General features: G+C 40.5%; 1 pseudogene; it reads right to left on the bottom strand.

The window, feature by feature from the left end:
- LOC108633331 overlaps nt 1-10,365 on the bottom strand; it is a 54,691-nt pseudogene that overhangs the window by 24,838 nt on the left and 19,488 nt on the right.

Raw genomic sequence — 10,365 nt, 5'->3', positions numbered from 1 at the left:
TCACTCAGTTGTGTCCAACTCTTTGTGACCCCATGGACTGCAGTACTCCAGGCTTCCCTGTCTTCACTATCTCCCTGTCTTTACTCAAACTCATGTCCATTGAGTCAGTGATGCCATCCAACCATCTCATCCTCTGTTGTCCCCTTCTTCTCTGGTCTTCAGTCTTTCCCAGCCTCAGGGTCTTTTCCAATGAGTCATTTTTTCTTATCATGTGGCCAAAGTATTGGAGCTTCAGCTCCAGCATGAATCCTTCCAATGAGTTATTCAAGGTTGATTTCCTTTAGGATTGACTGATTTTATCTCCTTGCTGTCCAAGGGACTCTCCAGAGTCTTCCAGCACCACAGTTCAAAAGCATCAATTCTTCAGCGCTCAGCCTTCTTTATGACCCAACTCTCACGTCCATACATAACTACTGAAAAAAAACATAGCTTTGACTATACGGACATTTGTCACAAAGTAGTGTCTCTGCTTTTTAACATGCTGTCTAGGTTTGTCATAGCTTTTCTTCCAAGGAGCAAACGTCTTTTAATTTCATGGCTGCAGTCACAGTCTGCAGTGATTTTGGAGCCCAAGAAAATAAAGTCTGTTGCTGTTTCCATTTTTTCCTCATCTCTTTGCCATGAAGTGATGAGCCTGGATGCCATGATATTAGTTTTTTGAATGTGGAGTTTCAACCCAGCTTTTTCACTCTTCTCTCCCACTTTCATCAAGAGGCTCTCCTCTGTTCCTCTTTACCTTCTGCCATTAGGGTGGTGTCATCTGCATATCTGAGGTTATTGATATTGTTACAGTAATTCTATGAGATTAAAAATTTAGAAAGAACAAGAAAAAGGTATTTCTTGTATTCTGTTTTATATACCCTGATACATGTAAAATATTCAAATATATGCTGAATACTCAATAAAGTCTTATACATATCAGGATAGAGATCTGAGATATGGTATATCTTTTTTATTTTCTACTTGATTTTTAAAATTTACATGGAAGAATAAGTGTGTGACAATTCCAAGAAAATTATTAAATAGAAGGCCAATGTGAGTGAAGATATTAAATATAGTAAAGACATACCCTTGTCTGGTCTCTTGCTGTGTACACATCCTGTGTCCTTAGGCACATGTAGCATCCTTCACACCACACCTGGCCCCTCAGTGCTGCTCAGAGAACCTTACAGTTACCTCCATCAGCTCCCATTGCCATTTGCCTTCCTCCCAGCTACTATAAAACCTTTTCCAACTTCTTTAAAAATTACATTTGTAAAAAATATATATATTTGTCCAATTACTCCAAATAAGCCCCCAGATGCAAATCTCTTATGTCACTGAAGTCATCAAATATAAACTATATAATCTCTTAACATAAAACACAGAAATTCAAGTTTTATTACCTCCACCTTTGACTTGTCAGTGCATGGCTAAGTGTTCTTCCAAAGTTTGCATTTATACAGATATTTTAAAGGAAAAATTTGAGAGAGAGACTTTTCTAGTAACAATGGAAGAATATATGACTCAGAGCATTCCATAAGCAATTCTCTACCATAAAAGAACTATGAACATTTATGCCTAAATTTGCAAAGGAAACTTGAAATCTGGCACAAATCCATAAAAATCTCTGATCTGTTAAATGATATCCTCTGTAGGGATACCCTCTATACATATAAATGATATAGTAGGAGTAGCCTCCACTCATACTAACACTCATACTAACCTAGTGCAAAATAAGGTCTCACACTGTTTGTATAGAAACAACTTCACCCAGGAAAGTACATCCTCATTTTTTGTCCCTCCCTCTCATAGCCTTCCTGTGCAAATGGAGTGTGTATGTGGCTGTTAGCAAATGTTTCACTCTTACAAATAGTGAATTATGAAAAAAAAATTATGAGGATTTATTTTAATTGGGAGAATAAATAAAGCTATTTTAGTGTCAGGTAAGAGCACTGGAGAAGAAAAGAAAAGCAGAGACTTGTAAGAGGAAAGTGTATGAAGCTCATTGCTCACAGCTACGGGGCACTCAGGGAGGATGGGTAGTTGTCTCAGTCCTCTCTAGCCTACCTGTCCCTTATTGTCCCTCTGATCAGACACCAGCTTTCTTGGAACTTTCCATTCTCCCCGCTGGTGGGCATGAACTGACCATACCTGAGCAGATGACTCCTGCATCCTCGCTGTGATCACAGTAGTGCTTCCCCCAGCCCCGGGAAGGGCACCTCCACACGTGGGACTCTTTTCCTGTGCACTTCACGTTGTCCAGCCAAATGGGCCCTGATCCCGCCCCAAAGGAAGAAGAGCGAGTGGCATCGAGGGCTTCTCCACAGCCCAGCTGTCTGCAGACCACGTGGGCATCTTTCATGTTCCAGCTGTAATCGCAGATGGTGCCCCAGGAGCCCTGGTTAAGGATCTCCACTCTCCCGGCGCAGGGACCGCCCCCGTCCACCAGGCGGAGCTGTCTGCTACCTGAGGAGAGAGAAATGGGACACGGGGCGTTGACCTGAAGAATAAGGGTCTTCTGCCCTGTGGGACCCTCACCTGAGCAGTAGGAGGCGCTCTCCTCTGAGGCTGCAGACTGCTGGTTCTGATATGGAGTCTTTGCACTCGTGCGGAAGGCAATGGCAACCCACTCCAGTACTCTTGCCTGGACAATCCCATGGACAGAGGAGCCTGGTAGGCTGCAGTCCATGGGGTCACTAAGAGTCGGATACGACTGAAGCGACTTGGCAGCAGCAGCAGCATTGCACTGGGGCAGCTGCTGGGTCTGGTTTCTTATAGCAGTGGCAAGAGAACTAATAAGGTTGAAAAGTAGGAGGAAAGGTTAAAAAAAAAAAGTAGGTAAACAAAGGTTAAATAATGTTTATCAGTACTGCACTTTAAGTGGATAATGAAGTAGAGAATTAAACCTAAAATTTTCCACTTCCAGGGAGAATAGAGTTCACAGCAGGCCAATGTGTCTTGCTGGGTCTTTCTGGATACAACTTTAAAAGCTGGAAAATGTTTTTTAAGAAATAGTAAGTGTATTCAACATTTGTTAACACAACATGGACTAAATATGCTAAAATTCTAAAGAGTGGAGAGTATTTCAATGTTAGTACAGGATCTATAGCTTCTTTTTCTCTGTGGGAATTTGCCAGTTCATTGCATAATTTAATGATTCAGAATCTGGGCTCCGACAAGCAGAGGACTACTGTTGTGACAGGAAGCCTACATAATCTGGGGGTTACCTGGTGCTGGAGAGACAAAATTAGAGTCTTGAGAGCCTCTCTCACACAGCAGGTTTTCTCCTCAGATCTTTGCCCAGTATATAAGCTGTGAAGGGCAGGAAGCTAGAGAACTATATAAAAAAGACTTGGAAAGCAGAGTCTTTTTCATTATTTGGGGTACTTAGCTACCAAAGAATATAGGCTCTGAACTGAAATCTCTGAAAGGCTATGTCATAGGAACAGAGAAATCAGAGGTGGACTGAGTGCTACCAAAACTGCAACCCATACTTGTTATAGCTCAGTTTTAGGTTATATTTAGGAGTTTGGGTGATACACACCCCTTCCCCCTACCTGCCTAGGAAAACAAAGGGTAAATACTTTTATGTGTTAGAAAATGTATCAGGAGTATCTTACTTTTTCATATATAATTTGTAGCATCCAATAAAAAATGACAAGACATTTGAGAAGCTAGGATAACATGACAAATGACCAAAGTGAAAAAAGATAAGAGAATGCAGAGACACCTATGATAGAAATGCTGGACTTAGCAGATAAGGATTTTAACTACAATCAATGTATTTAGGGGAAAAGAGAGAAGAAGAGAATAAACAGGTAAAAAGATGAAAAAAAATCATAAATAAATGAAAATGTCTAAGGAACTATTGCCAACCTAAAATAAAATATCTAGGTTTAAAAAGTGAATGAATAAGTTAAAAGAATTTTATATAGAACTTAGAATATAGTGATTTAGAGGAGTCCTAAAGATGAGAGATGAGAAAGAGAAGAAAGAGGAGGAGGAGAGGGAGAAGAGATAAGAGACAGAGAGACAGAACTGCAGAAGTAATATCCAAAGATGTAGCAATAGAGAACTTTTTAAAAAAATAAATGGAAGAGTATGAAAACCCCCACTCCTAGTAAAGCTGCTGAAAATCAAAAGGAAAAAGGAAAATCTGGAATAATAACAGATTTATCTAATACAAAAGGAAGGAAAAAAAAGAGACAAAAAGGAACATAAAACACGGGGATCAATTAAAAACAAATGGCAGATACCAACACATCAATATCAGTAATTGCATTTACAGTGAATGGATTAAGATAAAACAAAATTGACACAAATGTTACTTGCAAAATGCCCTCCTTATATTATTAAAGCAAAGAATGGTTGAAAGTAAAATGATGGAAAAAATGTACTAACTGTAACAAAACTGGAGTAGCTATATCGATGTCCCAGAAAGTAGACTTTAAGTCAAGATACACTAATTGAATTAAAGAGGGAATCTTCATGATTATAATGAGATGCACCCTTAATAAAGATATTTTAGACAACAAAATTCAAGAAAGGTAATAGAACATAACTTTGAAACATACTTGACAGAGTGAAAAGAAGAAATAGACAAAATCACAATCAAAATGGGGGATTATTACCAGATCTTTTTCAGTAGCATGCAGACCAAACATACAAAAAACAGAGAATAATTCAGTAGATGTACAACAACGTAGTCAGCACGTTTAACTAAGTAACACAAAGAGCAACGCACCCAACACCGCAAGAGTTCACATTGCTGTACATGCACTCGGAACTTTTACCAAAATGACTACATAATAGGACAAAATCTTTCACTCTTTGAATTTATACTTTGAATATTTGAATTCATACTTTGAATATTTACTCTGACCACAGTGGAATAAAATTAAGAACTAATAAGAAAATATTTATAGCCACCTCTATTTGGGGAAATTCAGCAAGGTCCTTCCAAGCATCACCTGAGTCTGGGAATAAATTTAAACCTTACAAAATATTGTGAAATAACGATAATAAACACAAAATAATGGTATGATAAATTCTTCTAATGAAACTCAAGTAGTGCCTAAGGGAAAATTATACCCTAGAATTAGGGAAGAGGAAAGACTGAAAGTGAAAAAAAGTAAGCTTCCAATTAAGAAACTAGATGAGAAAGTCAAGAATATAGAATGTTGGGGTTAATTTAGAAAGGAACAAAAATTAATAAAGAAGGTAAGCATTAAATAGAAAATATAGAAGAAAACCCTTTAAACGTGGCTCATTGAAAACTGATGAACACTGAGCAACACTAATGCAGAGCAGAGAGAAAATGCAGCTAACAACACCAAGAATGAACAGGGGCGTCAGCACAGATCATACAGGTGTTTTGGTCGTAGTTTTTGTGCTGCTGTTTGTTTGCTGGCTGTGCTGTTGCTCATGGGCTCATAGTTCCCAGGTCAGGGTTGAACCTGGACCCCTGACAGTGAAAGCCCAGAGATTTAACCCCTGGATTACATAGTTTTATTAGTACAATTGACACATTTAATGTGGATAACTACACATAAAGTGTCAATATCACCACAGCCTTGCGAACACTAAGTGTCTTTAAAAACAAACAAACAAAAAAAAACCAGTCATTCTGACATGTGTGATGATATCTCTTTGTGGTATTAATTTACATTTCCCTGATGATTAACAATGTCAAGCTTTTTTTTTTTGATATACCTATTGCCATTTTTATGTCTTCCTTAGAGAAATGTTTATTCAAGCCCTTAGCCAATTTTTCACTTGAGTTATTAGGTTTTAATTTTGTTCGTTTTTTAATTCTCTTAAGTTATAGGAGTTCCGTATTATTTTTGGAAATTAATACCTTATATAATTTGTGTTAGCTTGCTTTTTCACTTGGTTGATCTTTCGTTTGGTTTGTGGAAGCTTTTTAGTTTGGTATATTCCCACTTGTCTATTTTTGCCTTGTTGCCTGTACTTTTGATGTCATATCCATGAACTCATGAAACCGTGTGCTTTTATTTTGTGATGGAGCTAAGATATCGCATATCTAAAATGTAATTCCTATCTGGTGATGATGTTACACCATCACACATAGTAAAATAAATTCAGATAAATAAATAAATTTGAAATTAAGTTTGAATATTCTTTAGTGGAACTATAAAATTGTTTGCAGAAAATAAACTTGATTCAATGTTATTTTGAGATGAAGAATGGTGTTTAAACATTGCACTAAAGGCAGAAGTCAAAAAAGTAAAACATTACAGATTTGACCACATAACCCATCCATACACATATACAACCTTAAAAATATATGTAAAATATGGGGGAAATGTTACAAAAATATTTAAGGAAAACAGTAGGTAATATTTGTTTATAAAGAGTTCCTATGAATAAATAAGAAATCTTAAAACATTCTAGAGAAAAAATATTGTCATGAAAGATATCTTAAAACAGTAATATAGGAAAGAAGATAACATTTTTGTATATAGTGTTTGTGAAAGTCACTCAGTCATGTCCAACTCTTTGTGACCCGTGGACTATAGAGTCCATGGAATTCTCCAGGCGAGAATGGGAGTGGGTAGCCATTCCCTTCTCCAGGGGATCTTCCCAACCCAGGGATCAAACCCAGGTCTCCCAAATTGCAGGCAGATTCTTTACCAGCTGAGTCACAAGGGAAGCCCAAGAATACTGTAGTGAGTAGCATATCCTTCCCCAGCGGATTTCCAGACACAGGAATCAAACCAGGGTCTCCTGCATGGCAGGCGGATTCTTTACCAGTTGACCTACCAGGGAAAACCTTATGTAGAAAAGAAACCATGATGCTATGAAGAAAATTATACTCTCTTTTAAAATTAAGTATTTATTTGGTTGTGCTGGGTCTTAGTTTCAGCATGCAAATTCTTACTTGTGGGATCATAAGAGAAAAAAATTGTAACTGCATGTGGTGATGGATATTAGTGTATGTGTGGTGATCTACCAATATGTACAAATACATAAACACTATGTTTTACCCTTAGAACTAATATAATGTTACAGGAATTACATCTCAATTAAAAATGTTAACAAACAAGGTTGGAATATGTGGATTAAATTAGTTTCATTCTTACCTCATTTAAGCTTCTCTGGTGGCTCAGACAGTAAAGAATCTGACTTCAGTGTAGGAGACCCAATTTCATACCTGGGTCAGGATGATCCCCTGGAGAAGGGAAATGGTAACCCATTCCAGCATTCTTGCCTGGAGAAATCCCAAGGACAGAGGAGCCCTGGCAGGCTACAGTCTATGTGGTCACAAAGAGCACAACTGAGCAACTAACATTTTCAGTTTATGTATTTTGTGGACCCAAATTTAAATCATCACTTAGAAATTAAAATATCAAATCTCACTGCATCCTACAGGGTTGGGACAGACACACAGAAATAGTAAGTCACCTGCACACAAGATATAGGCTTCCTCCTTGGGAGAGCATGAAGTATAATTCCAAGGGTCAGAAGGACACTGCCAGAGAGAGGTGTCAGTTTTCCGACAGAGGATTCCATCCACCCACCGAGGTCTAGAACCTTCCCTGAGACCAACAGAAGAGTTGAGGGTTCCACTGTCCCCACAGCCAAGCTGTCTGCAGATCACGGACACAGTGATGTCTTCCATGGGGCTGCGGCAGACACTGCCCCAGGTCCCATTGTAGAAAACTTCCAGCCACCAGCACACTGCTGGTCCTCGCTCACCATCCTGAGGGCCAGGAACTCTAAGGTTGAAAGGGGAGGCTACAGGACACAGTAAAACTTTGCTGGATGTTCTAGGTTTTCCTTTCTTCAGAAATGGTCAACATTCATCTCTGACCTTGTTAAAGAGATACCCACTAGATGACAACACTGACATCACCTCCTTTTAACTGACTTTGTCCATTTGTGTCTGTCTTTCTATTTCTACCACAATGTGTAGTGGATATGAACTGAGAGGAAGACCAAACGCATGGCACTAGTCAGGGAGGGGCAGCTGAATCCTGCTTCCTGATGAAATCTTTAAAGAGTATATCAAAGGGATGTGATGTGGATATTAGGGAGATAAGGATAATAATTAATCCAAAAATGTCCACATCCCAATCTCTGCAACCTGTGAATATGTTACCATACCTGACAAGAGGGATTTACAAATGTGATTAAGGTAAGGACCTTGGGATGGTGAGATGATGTATTAACAATATGAGCCCAGTCTAAACACATCCTTAGACCCACTATCCTTAAACGTGGAATACTTTTCTTAGCTCTGGCTAGAAAGAGAGATGTGACTCTGGATAATGGTTGGAGGCCTGCAGCATTGCTGGTCTGATGATGGATGAAGTGTGAAGGAAGGAATGTAGGTGATTTCAAGAAGTTTGAAAAGGCAAGAAACAGATTCTCCCCTAGAGCCGCAAAAGTGATGCGGCCCTGCTGACGCCGTGATCCCAGCCCAGTGAGACCCCTGCTGGACATCTAAGCTAGAGAAGAGAAAGGAAATAAATATATGCTGTTTTAAACCACTAGTTGGTAAATTGTTAGGGAAGCAAACAGAAACTAGTACCGCGGGGTTTAAAATTTGTTGTATGCAACTGGAGAGAGAGCCCTGCTTTCAAGAAAAACTGTAAGAAATGGCCCTGCCAGGAAACACTGCTGAGAAGAAAGGACCAGAACCGCAGCTGCTGCAGAAGGAAGTGAAAGCACCTTGTTTTCACGTCTGCTGGAAAGACAGGCTTCATGGGAGGAAGCCTCCTTCTCTGCTCCTTTCAGCATCTCTCCCTCAGGGCTCAGACCCCCGTCCTGCGGGCCCCACCCCTCCCCAGCCTGTGGACAGTGTGCAGCGCGGACCTGAGCAGATGACCCCGCGTCCTCCTTGTGTCTGCAGCCGTGCGCCCCCAGCCCCGGGAAGGGCACCTCCACACGTGGGACTCCTTTCCTGTGCAGTTCACGTCGTCCAGCCAGATGGGCCCTGATCCTGCCCCAAAGTGAGCAGACCCTGTGGCATTGAGGGCTTCTCCACAGCCCAGCTGCCTGCACACCACGCGGGCATCGTCCAGGTCCCAGCCGTCATCACAGATGGTGCCCCAGGAGCCCTGGTCAAGGATCTCCACTCTCCCGGCGCAGGGACCGCCCCGCCCACCAGGCGGAGCTGTCTGCTGTCTGAGGAGAGAGAAATGGGACAATGGGGCAGTGACTTCAGGGTTGAGAAGGGTCTTCTGTCTTGTGGGACCCTCACCTGAGCAGTAGGGGCGCTCTCCACTGAGGCCGCAGAGCCTGCTGTTCTGCCATAGAGTCGTTGCACTGGGGCAGCACCTGGGTCTGGTTTCCTGAAGAAACAACAATGATCAGTCTGGAAGGGTTGAAGAACAGGAAACTGAATTAAGGAAAATAATGACCTACTGATGGAGCCTAAAATGAGAGCTGTGACCCAGCAGTAAAGTTATCATACTCTTAGTGTTCACCTTCTCCCTGGAGAGTTCTGTTTCTGACAGTACCACATTTCTGTTTAACCCAAGTGTTGCTGTAAGAATGAGTTAAGTAAGTTGTATCCCTAAATGTATCCCTGTACTGTGCTTAGTCGCTCAGTCATGTCCGACTCTTTGTAACCCCTTGGACTATAGCCCACCAGTATCCTCTGCCCATAGGATTTTTCAGGCAAGAATATGGAGTGGGTTGCCAAGCCCCTCCAGGGGATCTTCCCAACCCAGGGATCACACCCAGGTCTTCGCACTGCAGGCGGTTTTTTACCATCTGAGCCACCAGGGAAGCCCAAAGCTATCCCTAAGTAAAAGCAAAACAAAAATCGTTCTGAAGGATTTCTACAATTTCTTCAATGTATATCTTTAAAACAAACACTTATATAAAATAGATCTCATGAAAAACAGAAAGGAAAAAGGAAACATTAGAAAAATTTATCAGGGTTTTAGGCTGCTAGAGTTACCTGACAAGAATATATGTAGCCATGGTTAAAGTGCTTATGGAATAATTGAAAAATGTATATCTTTGCAGAGAAATGATACCAAAAACCAAATACTTCTAGAGCTGAAAAACTTGTTAGCTGCAATTAAGATTAAAGAATAAGTGTAGCCGCACATTAGCTCAGCATAAAGTTGAAACATCAAAAATGCAAAATCAGAGGGGTATTCTTCAATTAATTCAGGTCACATAGCAAGAGTTCTGGTTATATGGTTGTATGGCAGTTTTTCCAAAACATTTGGTTCGCTTCAGTTCAGTCCCTCAGTCATGTCCAACTCTTTGTGACCCAATTAACTGCAGCTTGCCTGACTTCCCTGTTCTTCACCAACTTCTGGAGCTTGCTCAGACTCATGTCCATCAAGTTGGTGATGCCATCCAACCATCTCATCCTCTGTCATCCCTTTTCCTCCTGCCCTC

The sequence above is a fragment of the Capra hircus genome, chromosome 5, assembly GCF_001704415.2.
Source record: "Capra hircus breed San Clemente chromosome 5, ASM170441v1, whole genome shotgun sequence".
Classification (NCBI taxonomy): domain Eukaryota; kingdom Metazoa; phylum Chordata; class Mammalia; order Artiodactyla; family Bovidae; genus Capra; species Capra hircus.
Note: the sequence above shows the minus strand (reverse complement) of the source record. Positions and strands in the feature narration are given on the sequence as shown.